We start from the raw sequence: 20,697 nt of genomic DNA, 5'->3' as shown, positions 1-20,697 counted from the left end.
CCTCGTTTCCATTAATTATGACTCTTCGTTGCACCAGAATGTGATTATATGGCATCAGTAGTGAGTTTAGGACCTTTCCCATACCTCCTCCCATCTTCTTCCCCAAACAACAACAATAACAACAACTACAACAACAATTACAACAACAACAGAGGAGATGGCGGCGGAGCGGGGGAGGATGCGTCCTCACACCGGCTCGATTAGCTCCAGACCATGCGCTCCACGGGGTTACCCCGAAGGGGCTGGCTGTCAGCTCCTCGTCAGGGGCGGAGCCAGTAACCCCCCCCGCACGCACCCAATGAGAAGCAACGTGCCGATTCCACGAGGCGGAGCTAACGAGCCGAGGGCGTGTCACTCCCCGCCGGATATACGCAGCCGCTTGCTGGACGTGACGTCAGATGCGCCTCAGCTTGGAGAGAGAAGCCACCGCCACCCCCAGCGCGACGATACCTCCCCGCATCTTTGGACCGAACTGGACCGTACGTGATCCTGCCCTGAGCCCAGGTGCACCTGGAGCGATCGCTACCCGCTTTCGTTGCAATCAAACCCCCGTGTGAGTGAGCCTTGTCCCGTTTATTTGTCGTCTGTTGGGGTTAATATAAGCGTGTTTAAGTGCCCACCTTCCTATGTTTCCCTCTTGTCCCTGTAATCTAAACCTTCCGCATTATTGTAATAACAACCTTTGAGAACCGTATCCCTGGTGTCGTGTCGTATTAATTCCAGCCGTGTGTCTTCTTTTTCCTTCATTGGTCTAGCATAGCGCTATTAGTCAACGTTCGGGCACAATCGGGTAACTTGTGCAGACGTGGTCATACCATAAAACCGCTCGGGAAATAACATCCAAGCCACGTCTGTAACAATATATATATATACAGACTTGGCATTTAATATGGAATATTTTTTTTTCTTGACTTGGGTTTACTTTCTGAACGCAGTATATCAATCTGGTGAGTTTATTTTATGCTTCGGTGATTTATTTGTTCGAAGAACCATGTCACTGATTGTCTGTCGCAGCAAGAAGTCAATAACAGGATTATATCACAGGTGGTGTGACAAAAAGTACGGACAGGTACATTTGACGATTGGCTTCACAATCCGGTATATCAGGGTTGTTGCGTTCTGTATTAGTGGAAAACAACTGTTGCACGTCTACAAAAGTTATTGCCGCTTCCTCTGGAGATGGTCCGTCAACTCGACAATGCTGTTTGTCATTGAGTGGTGGCTTTACGAAATTCCGGCATGAAACAGCGTGCTATTGCTCTGCAGTATGGCATCACTCAAGCTCAGGTGTCAAAGATCCTGAAATGAAATGCTCAGAGGGGTGTCCCTACTCCAATACCGGGGCCAGGACGTCCCCGCAGAACCACAAGGAGGGACGATTGCCAGCTGCACCGGTTAGTCCGCAATGGCCATACCAAGTCAGCTAATCGGCATCGGGCTGAGTGGCAGCAACTGACAAATGTGCCTGTATCCAGAAGGCTAGTCAACCAACGACTGGTTCAAGCAGGCTATCGTGCCAGGCATCCCATGAGAAAGCCACGCCTGACCAGACAACACCACCAGCGCCGATTGCAGTGGGCCAGAGAGCACCGTCAATGGCAGCCAGGACACTGGAATCACGTGATCTTCAGTGGCGAGTCTAGATTTCTGGTCGATCGTCAAGATGGCTGCGTCCGAATGCGCAGACAAGTGCATGAAGCCTACAACGAAGATTGTATAGTGCCAAGAGTCCAAGCTGGAGGTGGTGGGGTGACCGTTTGGGCTGATTTTCATGCAGGGGGCAAAACTGACCTGGTTGTTCTGAATGGAAACCTGAACCAGTTCAAGTACAAGGCCATTCCGGAAGAAATATTGCTTCCATTTGCTCATGCAGCCTTTTTCAGGAAACTTTGTCTTCCAAGATGACAATGCACGGCCTTATCATGCTCACATGATCCAACACTTTCTTGCTGACCGTGGTGCAGAGCATATGGAGTGGCCTACCATGTCCCCAGATATGAATCCGATAGAGAACTTGTGGGCAGAATCAACGTGTCAAATCGACAACCTGGATCAGCAGCCGACCTCTGTGCATGAATTGCAGCAGGCTGTCACTGCATGGCAAGCGATTCCTGTCCAAACCTTGGCAAATCTCGTGAACAGCATTCCTCAATGTGTGCGTGCTCTCCTGAATGCTCATGGAGGTTACACGAAGTACTGAACTGTAATTTTACTGTCAGTAATCCCAGTCGTAATTTAACTTTTGTTTTTGTTTAAAAAATTTTTGGCTAATGTGCAAAATAAAGAGCTACTTCTGGAAAACGTACAGAAGTTTAACACAGTACTGTCCATGAATTGAGTTCGATATCAGTTTACATCACTTTCAAGGATCAATCTATTTGCTTCGAAATGTCAAATGTGGTTTTTTTGCTTTTATAGGTCACATTAACAAAATCTAGAATAATTTCGACATAATTCCAATGAACTTTTGGTTCCAAGTCATCTTGAAAAGTAAGTTCAACCCCACAAAAAAATATTCCATATTAAATGCCAAGTCTGTGTATGTATGTATATATATATAAATATATATACGTATATATATATATTGTTGCGGAACTCAACGTCAGCCTCGGATCCCTTCTCTAGGGGGGATTAGTCCCCTCGTTTGTTACTGACCGACGTGGTCCCTGAAGCTGCACCGCGACCTCCGGAAAGGCCGGTGAGCAGCTTCGTTCGCGACCGCGGATAAGATGATAATTTGCCGAGCGGATGGCAGCCGTGGCACGAACTGTTAACAATGACTAGACCCGATTCTCAAACGTTGGCCAAATCGTGCCACAGGTATTCAATGGGGAAAAGACAAAGACGACGGATGTGAAGAAGAAGAAGAAGACAAAAAGGGTTTGAAATACGACTATAATTTATTACTACTATTTACAAGACCAAAGAAACCTAGGAGAAGGAAGGATACGAAAATAAAGACAGAAGGAATGAAGGAGACACAGTGCAACGCTAGCTTACCTACAGTCTTAATTAATATCCCAGGACAAGACACATAAAACGGACGACAATCAAACTCACACGAATGGGGAAATGAAGGCAGGAACGATTGGCTGGAAGGAGGGGAAGTTCCAAGTGGTCCACAGAGCTGGAAGGATGCGGGTGGTGGGTGTGATCCCGGCTCGAGTTGAGCAGCCGCCGACTCTCCCCAATCGTCTCCGCACAGCGACGTGGCTTCTTGGCCGCAACTGTCGTCACCGCCGTCGACGCTCCAAGCTGCGGTTTGTTCACAAGCTGCGGTGGACTCTTTTGTGCGTCTCTCTCCGAAGCTCGTCTCACCTCCTCTGGACTTATCTCAGGCGCATCTCTCTTGGACTCAGAACTCATCTGGCGGTGGGGGCGTCTCTCGCGGGTTATATAGGCCACACCCTTCAACCTTTTCGAACCTCCCCGATCGCTCTTCCTCCGCCCTCTCAAGCCAAACCCCTTTGGCTGGGTTGGTTGAGCGGGGCCGACTCACTCCTCCCCTCTATGACGAGGTGGAGACACGCCTTTCTTCTCCGAGCCGGAGCACATGGCAATGGCGGCGAATGCAGTAGGCAATCGAGGCTTTTGGAATGGGAATGAAAGGGAATGGGAATGAAAGGGGAATCTACTCTATTTGAATTCGGTGCAATGGAGTATTAATTAATGGAAGACAAAGCCTTAACCTAATACACAGAATAAGGAAATAACTACCAACAAGCAGGAAATCTATGATTGGCTAACGCGATTGTATATGACCTAACTAAGGGACGCCCTTTGACCTTTATACACAACTGGAGGAAGGAGGGTGATATTTTTACAACAATAAAAAACACGATTCTCATTTCCACAACACTGCACCCTCCTCCTCTTAGGCACGTCCCGGGCCTATTACTTTTACTTTTAGTGTGGCACGTAGGTGTAGTTCCCTCTACATTTAACCTGACCCTGAGTGTGACAGTTTTAAAACACAAATAAATATGTCCCGCTGCTCCATTGCACCCTGCCTAACAGATTTACGCCCACAGCTAACCGAATTGCGGAATGGTCTTCAAACTATACATTTACGATGGGGGAGTATTATTTACAGTTGACGCCATTTTATTTACAAAACGCAACCCAGGACCCGTGATTGTTCTTTTGGGGGTGGGGGGGGGGGGAGACAGTCTGCCCTGCATCGACGCACCAGAAACCACCCAAAACGCACCAAAGCACCCTCAAGCACCAATCGGTGCACAGTTATCACAGTTCAATAAAAATAAAAACAACAAACCCTGGTGCTGGTCTTCCTCTTCGGCTCCCTCTGCTGGCTATTGGTATTTTTCCAGTTGTTGTCATCTTCTTTGCTGGCGGCCTATTTGGTATAATAAAAGCAAGCACAAAACGTGTCCGTTTTTTATTTATGGCCCACAGGGCCGACTATTGTGGGTCACCTGTGTGGCATTGGTGCCCTGTGACCAAGGTCCGCCAGCAAGATCTCAGGCCTTCATGGCCGGTTCCAGCAGAGGGGCCATGCCCCAACCCATGGGGTCCATCAGTGGTGCTCAGCCACAGACATGTGGTCCATACGTGGTGCATCGATGCAGACAGCTGTGGTTGCGAGAGTTTCGGGCGCACAATGGCGGACTCTCACACGCTCCCCTCGGCGCCCAGTGGCGCACAGTCCTCGTGTGGGAGACAAGGGGGGGAAAAAGACAGGTGAGCGAGGGGTAAGGTCACAAGGGTACACATCAATAAAGGCAATGCAAGGCGAGGTGCGTATGGAGAAGGAGCGGAGAAAAGCTCGTCCCTACCGTATGCCCCCCCACGTGACCTACACTACCCTTGCCCTTACCCCATATGTACAAAATCTACGCATTACAAATTCGTCACTACTGTCACGTCTTCCCCACATTTCCCCTACACCAAATTCGTCTTCACAATCCCTCTAACCAAAACTTGCCATCACCAACTCATCATCAATCCTCATAAGGAGGGAGAGATGAAACAACAAAGCACAATGTCACACCCACGTCATGATGCGTCTCACATTCCAAAACATTTGCACAATAAAATAATAAAAACAACCTGGCATGGTGTGGAGGTACGTCATCCCAGGTGAGTGGATGTAGATGGTGCGAGGAGATTCTTAATCCTAACTATCTTCTAAATGACATTAACACACTTTACACTACCCGGGGTCTTTCCCTGCCAAACCATTGGCCTTCTTACACTCTATGCGATTTTAAGAACCAAATTCCCATTGACCAAACTGTGGTGCTTCTCAATTTGGGGTCTCACTCCCCCGATTCATCTCCCGGTGCCCTTGCACAATTTCCGGGCTGAGCCGTGTAGCTCTCCCAGCAGGTCTACCCACCTGCACACCTCCACCACTGTAGTTGCCTCCGAGCTTACCTGCTCCTTAACCTAACCTATCTACTGGGGAAGGCCCTCTGGCGCTCTCCACACTCGGTGCCCTCTCTGGCACTGGGCTACCCGGGTCCGTCCTCCAGATCCTCAGGCCCCATCCACAACTACTCTACCGGCTCCCAGAGCCCACCTGCGGCCTCACCTGGCCGACATCCTCACAGTGGTGGAGTGCCCAATCAACTACACATACTAACAGGCTACACGCCCAGCCATTTCCACAACACTAATGCACCCATTCAAACTCCATTCTCCCACACACACCACAGATGCCAATATCCAACCACAATTTACCTATACCCTCTACCTAACACTTACACTACCCTCCCCGGGTATTCGTGATGGGGGTCCATCCTTCCCCCATTCACACCTTCGCACCATCCACTCCACTCCACAGTTTCCACCATACTCACTCCACGACCATCCATTCCATACTCCATGTAATCCACACACCTGCAGTTGCACACCTGTGCAATCTCACCTGGTGCCACCTGCACCCTCCTTCCTCCCTGGGACCATTTGGTGAACACAACACACATCACCATCCTCACTCATGCACTGCTCCATACACCTGTTCAGTTGCACACCTGTGCAATCTCAATCGTTCCTTACTCACTGCTCCATACACTTCCACGCTCAATACACTTCTGAATACATTTTTACACACACACACGGCATCATCTGACCTACCTGTTGCCCTGCTAAAACTCGCGCTTCCCCGTCACCCCTTTAAACTATTGCGCTCCCTCGTCATTATAATCCAAACTAATCTACCTGCGTCCCCACTACAGGTATCATTGTCACTACCTAACCTTACCGTTACCTATGGTCATCTCTAGGTCCCTACACACGATATCCTAACCCTCCCGGGCTAGTTTTCACTGCCATAAACCCCATAACTAGTGCTCCTTTGCCCCCGCTGTGAGAGATGGCAGAGTTGCCACCCCACCACATCGGGCATCTTCCACTACCAATTTGGCCCATCCAATTTCAGCCAATTAAAAATTTGCCAATCACTCTACCAATCATCTGCCAATTATCAATCTGCCAATCCTTTGCCAATCATCAAATTTTGCTTTTCAATTTCGGGTCCATAACACTATCATCAGTACACGTCTACTTACTTGAGCCTCTCAGTGCGCCAATTCATTTCTAAAGCTCGGCTTCGCAAAGCCGAGCAATGAACGCGGGTGGTTTGGTGCCGGCAGTTGGATGCGTCCGGCATTCGGTGCAGGGAAGGAGGCTTACCCGGGCCGAGATCCCACGCACCATCTCGGCACGGAGCCGTCCAATGGCCCGATCTCGCCCTGCCGGAACGCCTCAACCACAAAGGGTTGCCGTGACGACCCTTCCTACCAGGCCGCCCCCTCCGCCTAACGGAGCACGGACGCGGCCGTTCAGAGCGCGGCCCGGCGTGGATCCCGCACGGCGGTTCTTTCGAAACCGCCGCGGTCACGATCCCCGCGGGTTCCCGCGGCACGCAAACCCCGGCACGCACCGAGGGCCCGCTTCGGCTATAAGTCGGCCTAACCGCTAACCCGGTTAGCGTCGATGCTCCACTTGCATGCTCACACCCCGCAGCCCGTTCCTTGCTCACACATCCAGCTGTTCCCATGCTCCTCGTCATTGCACCTTCTCTTACACACCCAGGTACACTCATTCCGCTCACAGACTTTGTCACACACCTGACCACCGCACACCTTGGCACACACTCGTCGTTCGCACACCTCACCAACACACCTCTTCGCGCCCACTCCTTGGTCACCTCCTCTGTGACAACCACAGGTGTGCTCTCCTCCATACACCCAACCACGTGCCTCACTACCAACTCCAGTGTGCATTCCCATACGCGCTCTACCATTCCAGGTGTGCATCCTCTCTCACCTGCCACAACCAACTCACGCTCCGTGTCACTCTTACTACTTTTACCACCACACTCGGTCGCGCATTCACCCTTACTCTCGACCGCGCACTCTGTCCTCATGCACCCGTCCGTTACACACCTTTCTCACGCATCCTCTTGCACCCACTCTCCCGTTACACCCTCCGTAACACTCACCACAGGTGTGCATTCTCCCGTTACATCCCTTGTAACACTCCCTATCCCGTGCTTCCATGTGCCCCCTCGCACACGCGCTACGACCAACTCACTCTCGACAGCACACTCACTCCTCGGTGCGCGCTTTTTCCTCACCACCCCATAGTCGGACATTCTCGCACACCTCCTCCTTCACACTCTGTACCTGTCGCACACTTCACCAGCGGCCTCTCACGAACACCCGGGTCCAAACCAACCCCCAAGCCGACTGAAGCTCCCCTCACACCATATACATTTCCGCGTATATCGCCACTCACCTTGGCACCTCGTCTCCGCACCTCCTTCGCCACCTGCAAACTCTTTATTTGGTTAGCGAGCACACCATCACGATTTGAGCACCGACCTTGTACATATTCCATCACTTCCTCCTTTATTTCCCTCTTAGTTTCCCTCCGTCTCTTCTTAATTTCACTCACCCCCTCTTCCACTTCCTCTAATTTTTGCTTCACCTCTTTTATTTCCCGGTGCGTCTCCTCAATTTCGTCCTCTAAGGCCACCTTGACCGTTTCTATGTGCGTCCTCACCTCCCGGTCCTTTGTCTCCATTGCCTCCATCACCTCGTCCAACCTCGTTGTCAGTCCCTCACGTACCATCTGACATTCCCTCTTCGTCGCTATTAAGTCATTTTTGATTTCGTTTTGTGTCGCTTTCAACCCTCCTACTACCGCAGTGTTCTTTTCCACCTGCTCCACTAGTTCCTTTTGTCCCACCGTCAGCTGTTCCACCCCCTGGGTCAACTCCTCTATGCCCCCTTGTAACTTGGCCGTCCCATTTCTCACCTCTTTCTCCATACGCTTCTCACCTCGCTTTACCTCCTCGTGTACCCCCGAGACCTCCTCGCTTACACCTCGTCTTATTTCTTCCCCCATCTCCATTTCTTTAGTAGATGCCGCTCTCATCTGTCTCAATTCATCCCTCTGAGCATCCAGTTTACCTTCCAACCCGATTTTCACCTCCTCTATCTGGTTCCCCATCTGTTTGATTTCCCGGGCGGATTTCTCCCCTATTTCCCGCAATTTGCCTTCCATCTTATTTTCTAGCCCCGTTAACCCATTCTTTACCTCTTTTATCCCGTTGTCTAACCCCTCAAATTTATTGTCTAAACCCTCAAATTTGTTTCCCATATTGTTTAACCCGTCTCGTAATTGCTCACTAGTCTTGGCCATAAGGGCCTCCATTTGCATCATAAAAAGGTTCAAATCCACCGGTGCTGCTACGTTCACAGGCGCCGCTAAGTTTGGTGCCGCTGCAATCACGTGCGCGAGGGCGCCATTTTGTGCACCTGACACCTCCTCAACGACATTATAATTTCTCTCCTCCATTTCTTCCCTCTGGTCCTGGGTTACCCCTAACCCCTCTTCTAGTTCCCCCACCGGCATCCGATCATCTTGACCATCCATGGCACGATTTTCAAATTTCGGATTTTATAAAACAAAATTTCGGCCCACTCGTAATTTGAGCGCGCTAAGAGCTTCAGGTCCGTATCTCGCTCCCGACACCAATTGTTGCGGGACCCAACGTCGGCCTCGGATCCCTTCTCGAGGGGGGATTAGTCCCCTCGTTTGTTACTGACCGACGTGGTCCCTGAAGCTGCACCGCGACCTCCGGGAAGGCCGGTGAGCAGCTTCGTTCGCGACCGCGGATAAGATGGTAATTTGCCGAGCGGATGGCAGCCGCGGCACGAACTGTTAACAATGACTAGACCCGATTCTCAAACGTTGGCCAAATCGTGCCACAGGTATTCAATGGGGAAAAGACAAAGACGACGGATGTGAAGAAGAAGAAGACAAAAAGGGTTTGAAATACGACTATAATTTATTACTACTATTTACAAGACCAAAGAAACCAAGGAGAAGGAAGGATACGAAAATAAAGACAGAAGGAATCAAGGAGACACAGTGCAACGCTAGCTTACCTACAGTCTTAATTAATACCCCAGGACAAGACACACAAAACGGACGACAATCAAACTCACAGGAATGGGGAAATGAAGGCAGGAACGATTGCCTGGAAGGAGGGGAAGGTCCAAGTGGTCCACAGAGCTGGAAGGATGCGGGTGGTAGGTGTGATCCCGGCTCGAGTTGAGCAGCCGCCGACTCTCCCCAATCGTCTCCGCACGGCGACGTGGCTTCTTGGCCGCAACTGTCGTCACCGCCGTCGACGCTCCAAGCTGCGGTTTGTTCACAAGCTGCGGTGGACTCTTTTGTGCGTCTCTCTCCGAAGCTCGTCTCACCTCCTCTGGACTTATCTCAGGCGCATCTCTCTTGGACTCAGAACTCATCTGGCGGTGGGGGCGTCTCTCGCGGGTTATATAGGCCACACCCTTCAACCTTTTCGAACCTCCCCGATCGCTCTTCCTCCGCTCTCTCAAGCCAAACCCCTTTGGCTGGGTTGGTTGAGCGGGGCCGACTCACTCCTCCCCTCTATGACGAGGTGGAGACACGCCTTTCTTCTCCGAGCCGGAGCACATGGCAATGGCGGCGAATGCAGTTGGCAATCGAGGCTTTAGGAATGGGAATGAAAGGGAATGGGAATGAAAGGGAATCTACTCTATTTGAATTCGGTGCAATGGAGTATTAATTAATGGAAGACAAAGCCTTAACCTAATACACAGAATAAGGAAATAACTACCAACAAGCAGGAAATCTATGATTGGCTAACACGATTGTATATGACCTAACTAAGGGACGCCCTTTGACCTTTATACACAACTGGACGAAGGAGGGTGATATTTTTACAACAATAAAAAACACGATTCTCATTTCCACAACAATATCTATATATATATCTATATATATATATATATATATATATATATATATATATATATACATATATATATAACTGTGAGAAATAGTAGAAACTCCACAGTACGAGCAGGGCGTCTCATTTGCATTGAATAAATAATCGGGAGATTGAATAAGACGCGGACGTAGCTTCAGGGCTTCGATCTTTAATTCGACAAGCTTTCGACCAACAAAGGTCTTCTGCTGAGTCTACAAAAACAGCAGGCATGTATATCAGTCAAGTGTGTATGGTGATGTGTGTGAGATGTGTGATGTGAGTAAAAAATTGCATACAGAAGGCAGTATATATATTTGTATATACACGTGCACCGGAAATGTAACGCAAACCGTAACTGTAAGCTGCGCTTCACTTCCGTTGAACTTGGGGCCGGTGAGTGAACTTTGGCGTGGCTCTGCCTTCTGTATGCAATTTTTTACTCACATCACACATCTCACACACATCACCATACACACTTGACTGATATACATGCCTGCTGTTTTTGTAGACTCAGAAGAAGACCTTTGTTGGTCGAAAGCTTGTCGAATTAAAGATCGAAGCCCTGAAGCTACGTCCGCGTCTTATTCAATCTCCCGATTATATATATATATATATATATATATATATATATATATATATATATATATATATATATATATATATATATATATATATATATATATATATATATATATATATATATATATATATGTATATATAATTATATATATATATATATTGTTGCGGATATGAGGATTGAGTTTTTTTTTTGATTGTGTTGTATTGTATACCAATTGTTGTGAATATTGCTTTAGTCTGGACCCTCCTGCCTCCAGTGTTGTATAAAGGTCAAAGGGCGTTCCCGTAGTTAGTTCAATAAAGCATACATGAAGGACACTATAATATCCCTGTTCAGTAGTTTATTTCCTTATTCTGTGTATTAGGTTAAGGCTTTGTCTTCCATTAAAATGACAGTCCATTGCACCAAGTGAAATAAGATAGATTCCCTTCATTCTTCATTCCCATTCCCAAAAACCTCCATTTCCCCTTTCGTCATGGCCAAGCCTCAATTTGCCAATTACATCCCCTCCAAAACCACCATTGAACATGTGCTCGGGTCGGGGAAGAAAGGCGTGCCCACCCGTCGTCATCAAGGGCGGAGCCAGAGGGTTGCGCGACCAACCATGGCCGAGGTGAGCACACCGATGGGCGTGTCCTGAAGGCCGGCGGCTTAATCGCCGGAGGCGCTATAAAGGCGCGCGCGCAAGAAGTTGTGGTGGTCAGTGGTTGCGTTGGTTGCGTTGGGTTGTCGATGGTGAGGAGTGGTCGGACAAAGAAAGAGAAAGAGTTGTTGGACCAAGAGAACATAGAGAACATCCAAGGAGATCATCATCCAGGGAAGCACAAAGCCTGTTGTAGTTCCTGGCAAAGCACGTGACGTCCACAGCAGCAGCAGCAGCGGCGGCCACAGCAGCAACAACACTCAACAGCCGCTTGGGGCCTGGACGGCGGTTTTGAGCAGGGCCGCGAAGGAACGGCGGCTGCTAGACGCGCCGATCGTGCTGCAGGACCCCTTGGACCGGCCTCCCCCCCTCCAAGCCATCCACCTCCGCCATTCCTATCATCATTCCCCGTGTGAGTCGTCTTCGTTTGTTCTGTCCTGGGTATTAATTAAGTCTGTTTAGATAAGCTAGCGATTTTCACTGTCTCTAAAATCTTCTGTATATTATTTTCTTATCTTTCCTTCTCCTTGGTTATTTTGAGCCTGTACATAGTAAATAAATTATAGTAGTATTGTCAACCTTTTTTTTTCGTCTTCTTCTTCTTCTTCTTCTTCACATCCATGTCGCTTTTGTCTTTTCCATATTGAATATCTGTGGCACGATCCGGCCAACGTTCGGGGATCGGGTTAATCGGGGTAACTGTTAGGCCGCGGTGCCATCCGCTCGGCAAACCAACATCCTTAACCGCGGGCCGTAACAATTGGTGTCTGGGAGTGAGATACGAGGCCCGAACCAAAATTTTAAAACATCTAGAAAAAACTTGGTCATTATTTGGAGCGGCCGAAATTTGTTTTGTTTTACAAAACCCGAATTTTGAAATCGCGCCATGGCTGGTCAAGGCGACGGGATGTCGGTGGGAGAGATAGACGGGGTAGAATCGACCCAGGACCTCGGGGAAATGTATGTGGAGGAAAGAGAGGAGGAGAACATTGGCAATGTGGTTGAGGGGGTATCAGGTGCACAAAATGGTGCTCTCGCGCACGAGGTTTCAGGCACGCAAAAAGGCGCCTCGTACGAGCGCGCGGCAGCCGAGCCCGCGGTGCCAACAGACTGGGGCCTATTCATGACACAATGCCTGGCGTACATGGCCGAGCAGAGGGAAGAAAGGAAGAAATTTAGCAGGGAAATGGAAGCAATAACGAACGGAATGAGGGCCGATAGGGAGGAAATGGAGCAGAGGGACAGAGACCGCGGGTTGGGCGAAAGGGTCCCACGGGTGCATGACGAGGTAACGCGGGCCGAGAAGCGCTGGTTGAGCGAAGTGGAGGAAAGCGCGGGTAAAATGACGGGGGTAGAAATCGCGACACGGGGTATGGAGCAGCCGGCGACCGCTGAGGTAGAAGAGGGGGTTTTATTAAAGCCAGCGGTCGTCGAGGGGAACAAAGACAAAGCAGTAGTGGGTACAATTAAAATTGAAGAGACGACGGAGGTAGCCCGGGAATTGCAGGGAGAAATGGAATATGTGCAAGGTCGGTGCTCAAATTGTGATGTTGTGCTCACTAACCAAATAAAGAGTTTGCAGGTGGTGAAGGAGGTGCGGAGACGAGGTGCCGAGGTGAGTGGCGATATACGTGGAAATGTATATGATGTGAGGGGAGGTTCAGTCGGCTTGGGGGTTGAATTGGATCCGGGTGTTCGTGAGAGGCCGTTGGTGAAGTGTGCGACAGGTACGGTGTGCGAAGGAGAGGTGTGCAAGAATGTCCGACTCTGGGGTGTGTGAGGAAAAAGTGCGCGCCAAGGAGTGAGTGTGCTGTCGAGAGTGAGTCGGTCGTAGCGCGTGTGCGAGGGAGCACATGGAAGCGCGTAGTGGGGAGTGTTACAAAGGATGTAACGGAGGCATGCACACCTGTGGTGAGTGTTACGGAGGAAGTAACGGGAGAGTGTGCGCAAGATGATGCGCGAGAAAGGTGTGTAACGGACGGGTGCATGAGGAAAGAGTGCGCTGTCAAAAGTAAGGGAGAATGTACACCTGTGGTGAGTGTTACGGAGGAAGTAACGGGAGGGTGTGCGCAAGAGTGTGCGCGAGAAAGGTGTGTAACGGACAGGTGCATGAGGAAAGAGTGCGCTGTCGAGAGTAAGGGTGAGTGCGCTGTCAAGAGTGGTGGTGAAAGTAGTGAGAGTGACACGGAGCGTGAGTTGGTTGTGGCAGGTGAGAGAGGATGTACACCTGGAATGGAGGGATGCACACCTGGAATGGTAGAACGCGTATGGGAATGCACGCTGGAGTTGGTCGTGAGGCATGTGGTTGGGTGTGCGAGTGAGAGCACACCTGTGATTGTCACAGAGGAGGTGACCGAGGAGGGGGCGCGAAGAGGTGTGTTGGTGAGGTGTGCGAACGTCGAGTGTGTGCAGAGGGGTGCGGTGGTCAGGTGTGTGACCAAGGCTGTGAGCGAAAGAACGAGTGCAATAGCGAAGTACGCGGGGTGTACGGGCGGCGTTGGAGCACCGAGCTCGATGAGGGTGAAAGGGGTAGTGTATGCGTGTGAGCATGCAGGTGAAGCATCGACGGTAACCGGGTTAGCGTTTAGGACGACGGATAGCCGATGCGAGCACTCGGGGCGTGGTGTGCTTTGTTGGATGCCAGGCCCGGCGCGGATCGATACTGCGTCGCTTCTCTTCGAAGCGTCGTTGCCGATTCGGGCTTGGCCCCGCCCTGCACGGTCGAGTCCGGGCCTTGGCGGGCGAGGCGACCGGTCCGGTTCAAGGGCGAGTGGGAGGAAGCGGAACGGTGCCCCCTCGCGGGGACGGGGTTCCGATCGGGCGAGCCTCGGTCATCGGGCCCGGGACCGCAAGGTGCCGCGCCGAGATGGTGCGTGGAATCTCGGCCCGACCAAACCCCGTCCCTTGAACCGAAAGCCGGACGGATTCAACCTGCAGGCGACCAAGCCACCCGAATTCATTGCTCGGCTTTACGAAGCCGAGTTTAATGATGTCATGACGCACCGAGGCTAGGATTTTGCGGACTGTGATGATGATAATACTGATAGTGTTTTTGATCCGAAATTTAGAAAAGTGAATAGAATTGGCAGTAATTGGAAAATTTTTGATTGGTTCGAATTTGTTGAGCAAAATTGGTAGTGGGAGATACCCGATGTGGTGGGATGGCAACTCTGCCATCCCTCACAGCGGGGGCAAAGGAGCACTAGATTTATGGGGTTTATGTCAATGAAAACTAGCCCGGGAGGGTTAGGATAAAATGATAGGGACCGAGAAGATGACAATAGGTAACGTTAAGATTAGTTAGTGACAATGATACCTGTAGTGGGGATGCAGGTAGATTAGTGTGGATGATAATACATGGTATGTGCTTAGTTTAAAGGGAAGACTGGGAGCACTAAGTTAGCAGGGCAACAGGTAGATTAGATGATGCTGTGTGAGTGTTGGAGGTGTATTGAAGTGTATTGTGAAAAGTGTGTGAGGAACAGGTGTGATTGCACAGGTGTGCAACTGAACAGGTGGATGGAGCAGTGTATGAGTGAGTGATGGTGATGTGTGTTGTGTTGACCAAATGGTCCAGGAAGGAAGGAGGGTGCAGGTGGCACCAGGTGTGATTGCACAGGTGTGCAACGACAGGTGTATGGAGAATGGTTGTATGGAATAAATGGTCTGGAGTATATGGAGTATTGGGATGGATGGTCATGGAGTGAGTATGGTGGAAACTATGGAGTGGAGTGGATGGTGCGAAGGTGTGAATGGGGGAAGGATGGACCCCCATCACGAATACCCGGGGAGGGTAGTGTAAGTGTTAGGTAGAGGGTATAGGTAAATTGTGGTTGGATATTGGCATCTGTGGTGCGGGTGAAAGAATGGTATTTGGATGGGTGCATTAGTGTTGTGGAAATGGCTGGGCGTGTAGCCTGTTAGTGTGTGTAGTTGGTTTGGGCACTCCACCACTGTGAGGATGTCGGCCAGGTGAGGCCGCAGGTGGGCTCTGGGAGCCGGTAGAGTTGTTGTGGATGGGGCCCGAGGATCCGGAGGACGGACCCGGGTAGCCCAGTGCCAGAGGGCACCGAGGGGTGACAGAGCCAGGAGGGGCCTTCCCCAGTTAGATAGGTTAGGTAAGGAGCAGGTAAGCTCGGGTGGCAACTGCAGTGGTGGAGGAGTGCAGGTGGGTAGACCTGCTGGGAGAGCTACACGACCCAGCCCGGAAATTGTGCAAGGGCACAGGGAGATGAATCGGGGGAGTGAGACCCCAAATTGAGAAGCACCACAGTTTGGTCAATGGGAATTGGTTTTTAGAACCCATAGTGTAAGTTGGCCAATGGATTTGCAGGGAAAGACCCCGGGTAGTGTAAAGTGTGTTAATGTCATTTAGAGGATAGTTAGGATTGAAGTCTCCTCGCACCATCTGCATCCACTCACCTGAGATGACGTACCTCCACACCATGCCAGGTTGTTTTTATTATTTTTATGATGCAAATGTTTGGAATGTGAGACACATCATGACGTGGGTGTGACATTGTGCTTTGTTGTTCCATCTCTTCCTCCTTATGAGGATTGATGATGAATTGGGTGATGGCAAATTTTGAAGTAGAGGGAAGGTGACGAATTTGGAATAGAAGAAATATGGGGAAGACGTGACAGTAGTGACGGATTTGTAAATGTGTAGATTGTTGTACATATGGGGTAAGGGCAAGGGTAGTGTAGGTGACAGGGGGGGGTGACGTACGGTAGGGACGAGCTTTCTCACTTCGCTCTCCGTACGCATTTCGCCTTGCATTGCCTTGTTTGATGTGTACCCTTGTGACCTTACCCCTCGCTCATCTGTCTCTCCCCCCCTTTGTCTCCAACATGAGGACCTGGGCGCCACTGGGCGCCGAGGGGAACGTGCGTGAGTCCGCCATTGTGCGCCCGGAACTCCCAGAACCAGCTGTCTGCATCGATGCACCACATTATGGACCACATGTCTGTGGCCGAGCACCACTTATGGACCCAATGGGTTGGGGCATGGCCCCTCTGCTGGAACCGGCCATGAAGGCCCGAAATCTTGCTGGCGGACCTTGATCACAGGGCACCGATGCCCCACAGGTGAACCACACTAGTCGGCCCTGTGGGCCATAAATAAAATAAATAGACATGGACACATTAGGTCATTCTTTTATTGCAAATAGGCTGCCAGCAAGGGAAGATGACAACACCAGGAAAATAATAATAGCCAGCAGAGGGAGCCGAAGAGCAAGAGACCACCTGCAGGGTTAGGGGTTGTTGTTTTTATTTTTATTGATGAACAGTGATGACTGTGCACCGATTGGTGCTTGAGGGTGTGTTGGTGCATTTATGGGTGCTTTCATGGTGCATTGATGCAGAGCAGACTGTCTCCCCCCCCCCAGAAAGAACAATCACAGGTCCTGGGTTGCGTTTTGTAAATAAAAGTAGCGTCATTGTAAATAATGCTCCCCACCGTCAGTGTATAGTTTGAAGACCATTCCGCAATTCGGTTAGCTGTGGGCGTGAGTCTGTTAGGTAGGGTGCAATGGAACAGCGGGACATATTTATTTATGTTTTAAAACTGTCGCACTCAGGGTCAGGTTAAATGTAGAGGGAACTACACCTACGTGTCACACTAAATTAAAGTTATAGGCCCGGGACGTGCCTAAGAGGAGGAGGGTGCAGTGTTGCGGATATGAGGATTGATTTTTTTTTTTGATTGTGTTGTATTGTATACCAATTGTTGTGAATATTGCTTTAGTCTGGACCCTCCTGCCTCCAGTGTTGTATAAAGGTCAAAGGGCGTTCCCGTAGTTAGTTCAATAAAGCATACATGAAGGACACTATAATATCCCTGTTCAGTAGTTTATTTCCTTATTCTGTGTATTAGGTTAAGGCTTTGTCTTCCATTAAAATGACACTCCATTGCACCAAGTGAAATAAGATAGATTCCCTTCATTCTTCATTCCCATTCCCAAAAACCTCCATTTCCCCTTTCGTCATGGCCAAGCCTCAATTTGCCAATTACATCCCCTCCAAAACCACCATTGAACATGTGCTCGGGTCGGGTAAGAAAGGCGTGCCCGCCCGTCGTCATCAAGGGCGGAGCCAGAGGGTCGCGCGACCAACCATGGCCGAGGTGAGCACACCGATGGGCGTGTCCTGAAGGCCGGCGGCTTAATCGCCGGAGGCGCTATAAAGGCGCGCGCGCAAGAAGTTGTGGTGGTCAGTGGTTGCGTTGGTTGCGTTGGGTTGTCGATGGTGAGGAGTGGTCGGACAAAGAAAGAGAAAGAGTTGTTGGACCAAGAGAACATAGAGAACATCCAAGGAGATCATCATCCAGGGAAGCACAAAGCCTGTTGTAGTCCTGGCAAAGCACGCGACGTCCACAGCAGCAGCAGCAGCAGCGGCGGCCACAGCAGCAACAACACTCAACAGCCGCTTGGGGCCTGGACGGCGGTTTTGAGCAGGGCCGCGAAGGAACGGCGGCTGCTAAACACGCCGATCGTGCTGCAGGACCCCTTGGACCGGCCTCCCCCCCTCCAAGCCATCCACCTCCGCCATTCCTATCATCATTCCCCGTGTGAGTCGTCTTCGTTTGTTCTGTCCTGGGTATTAATTAAGTCTGTTTAGATAAGCTAGCGATTTTCACTGTCTCTAAAATCTTCTGTATATTATTTTCTTATCTTTCCTTCTCCTTGGTTATTTTGAGCCTGTACATAGTAAATAAATTATAGTAGTATTGTCAACCTTTTTTTTCCGTCTTCTTCTTCTTCTTCACATCCGTGTCGCTTTTGTCTTTTCCATATTGAATATCTGTGGCGCGATCCGGCCAACGTTCGGGGATCGGGTTAATCGGGGTAACTGTTAGGCCGCGGTGCCATCCGCTCGGCAAACCAACATCCTTAACCGCGGGCCGTAACAATATATATATATATATGTATATATATATATATATATGTATATATATATATGTATATATATATATATATATGTATATATATATATATATATATATATATATATATATATATATATATATATATATATATACATTTGTGTAAAATACGTTAAATGAAGTCAAATATATTGAGCCATTAAAGAGTGGTGACCTTGTGAATGTAAAGAGGTTATTATCAGCAAGAAACACCCTGTGCATGTTGACCATATGATGAAAACAAGATACTAATTTTCAGTAAGGTCATCTCAAAGCTCAAGATTGGGAAAATATCGATGCTCCGTGTGCGTGGTCTTTAATAATGAAGGCCTGCAGCAGGATTTGCCAATCGGCAGGCCTGGTGCATGACAGCTGACCTAGTGAGAGGTGCAAAATGAGTTTGACGTCTGATGGGGGGATTGTGGTGGGAGGTTGTGGGGGAGGAAAGAGGGGGGAGAATGTAATCCCAAGATGAGAATTGAAAGAGGGAGAGATGAAAAGAGCTCTTTGCAGAATCACAGAAACAGCTGATCATGAATTACACATGAGTGTGCTTTTATTTTGTCATTTTAATAACTTTTATTATAATATATATGTCCGACCTTAACACTCATCATCAGAATTTCTCCTCCACCTAATATGACTACCATTTTGAAGGAATATTCATTCTAAAATCTTTCCACGCCACAGCCCGCAGGCAATAAAATTAATGAATCCAGCACCAAATGGGCAGAATTGGACTTGGGCCTGTACATATGATTCGTTCGCATCCTTTGATCAGTTTCAAAGCTCGACAAATGCTCCGTAATTTCGGTTCACTGCTTTTCCGCCCTCGCCACTACTTTCGAAATCTCATTTTGATCTCCAAATGATTGTATTCTGTAAGCTGGAATCAATTCAAATTATATTATTTAAATTTTCAAATTGAACTCTCTTTGAAGTACACCTCTCTACACTTGCTCTTCTCCTCTTTTATCCTCTGAACAACATTTATGAGAGTTTAAAACGCTCCCTTTGTCGAGTTAGGTTTCAATAGACCCTCTTTGCTTGAATCAAATTTTGATTTGGGGGACATGAATTGATTTTGCTGTCGTGCATCACTGTGACTTGGACAATAGAAGCATTGATGGAGGTTTTTTTTCTCACTCGATAGATAACCTTGTGTTCGGACGTTTCTTTTTTTGAGGTGTTTTCTCGAATCCTTTCTTGCTTTTCACCATTGTGATGGTTCTTTCTTGTGGTTTGGGCTCCAATCATGGTTGCCCCAGTCTATCCCCACTGATTGTGTGGTCACAATCAAGTGTGCACTCTGAGCATGCAGTTTATATTCGTATGTCCTTGGGTGGAGAACATAATGTCGGCTATACCATTTTCATTTTGATTGTATAGGTTGAAAATCTAAGGATATCTTTTTAAAACAGGAGACCATTGTGTACCGGTAAGCCTGGTAATGGCTTAAGATCGCAAGGTCCTGAGTTCAAGCCCCTGTCATCCATTGAAGTAACACCAAGTGGGTTGACTCAGCCTGTCATCCTTCCCAGGTTGACAAAATGAGTACCAGCTTACTGGGATGAATGAGCCACTCGAGTATCATGCATCGGAGTGGCGACCCATCTAGAATTGTGCCCAATAGCCAAGAAGCTGCTTCGGTAGCCATACGTATTTGAAGATGCAAAAAAAAGGAGGAGGAGTCATTGTGTACCAGTATCCTGGCCAAATATCCTGCTTGGGGGTGAGCTGTATTGTTACATGGCTTGGGGGTGAGCTGTACATACGCGCCTAAGTCTGGCCTTGAGAGATGGCCGAGCTTAGAGCTCAATTTGGACCGCGCCTAAGTCTGGCCTCGAGAGGTGGCCGAGCTTAGAGCTCAATTTGGACGACCTGCAGCCCCGAGCAGATGAGCCACGTTTCTCTAACGTCGTGACACATAGTACGCCACACTTATCTAAACAAGGGATCTCACTATAATTCACCAAACTAGGGAGATACCCGTGCTACGCACGGGTGGGAGGCCAGGAGAAGACAGGCAATGCAGATACGGCGAATGCTAAAGCATGAAACCAATAAATTCCACATTCCTGTTGCACCTTCAGTCACACGTCAGACATGGACAGCAAGTTCGTGAAGGACTTCCATGAAAAACGTACCCGTTCGCAAACAAACAGGTACGTTCACGTATAGAAACATCGATCGTGGGACCGTGGCGAATCTGCATATGGCGATCCGCGAAGTTCATATTCAGAAAGTAGAAACCATCA

The 20,697-nt window shown here is 49.1% G+C and overlaps 2 protein-coding genes across 5 annotated transcripts in view; both read left to right on the top strand.

The window, feature by feature from the left end:
- The window catches only part of LOC137421765 (tumor protein D52), a 259,164-nt gene that overhangs the window by 917 nt on the left and 237,550 nt on the right, over positions 1-20,697 (top strand). The gene's annotated exons all lie outside the window — the stretch shown is intronic.
- The window catches only part of LOC137421760 (sodium/potassium-transporting ATPase subunit beta-1-interacting protein 2), a 297,307-nt gene that overhangs the window by 231,396 nt on the left and 45,214 nt on the right, over positions 1-20,697 (top strand). The gene's annotated exons all lie outside the window — the stretch shown is intronic.

Source organism: Myxine glutinosa, chromosome 2, assembly GCF_964187855.1.
Source record: "Myxine glutinosa chromosome 2, kmMyxGlut1.1, whole genome shotgun sequence".
Classification (NCBI taxonomy): domain Eukaryota; kingdom Metazoa; phylum Chordata; class Myxini; order Myxiniformes; family Myxinidae; genus Myxine; species Myxine glutinosa.
This window is presented reverse-complemented; position numbering and strand designations above follow the sequence as displayed.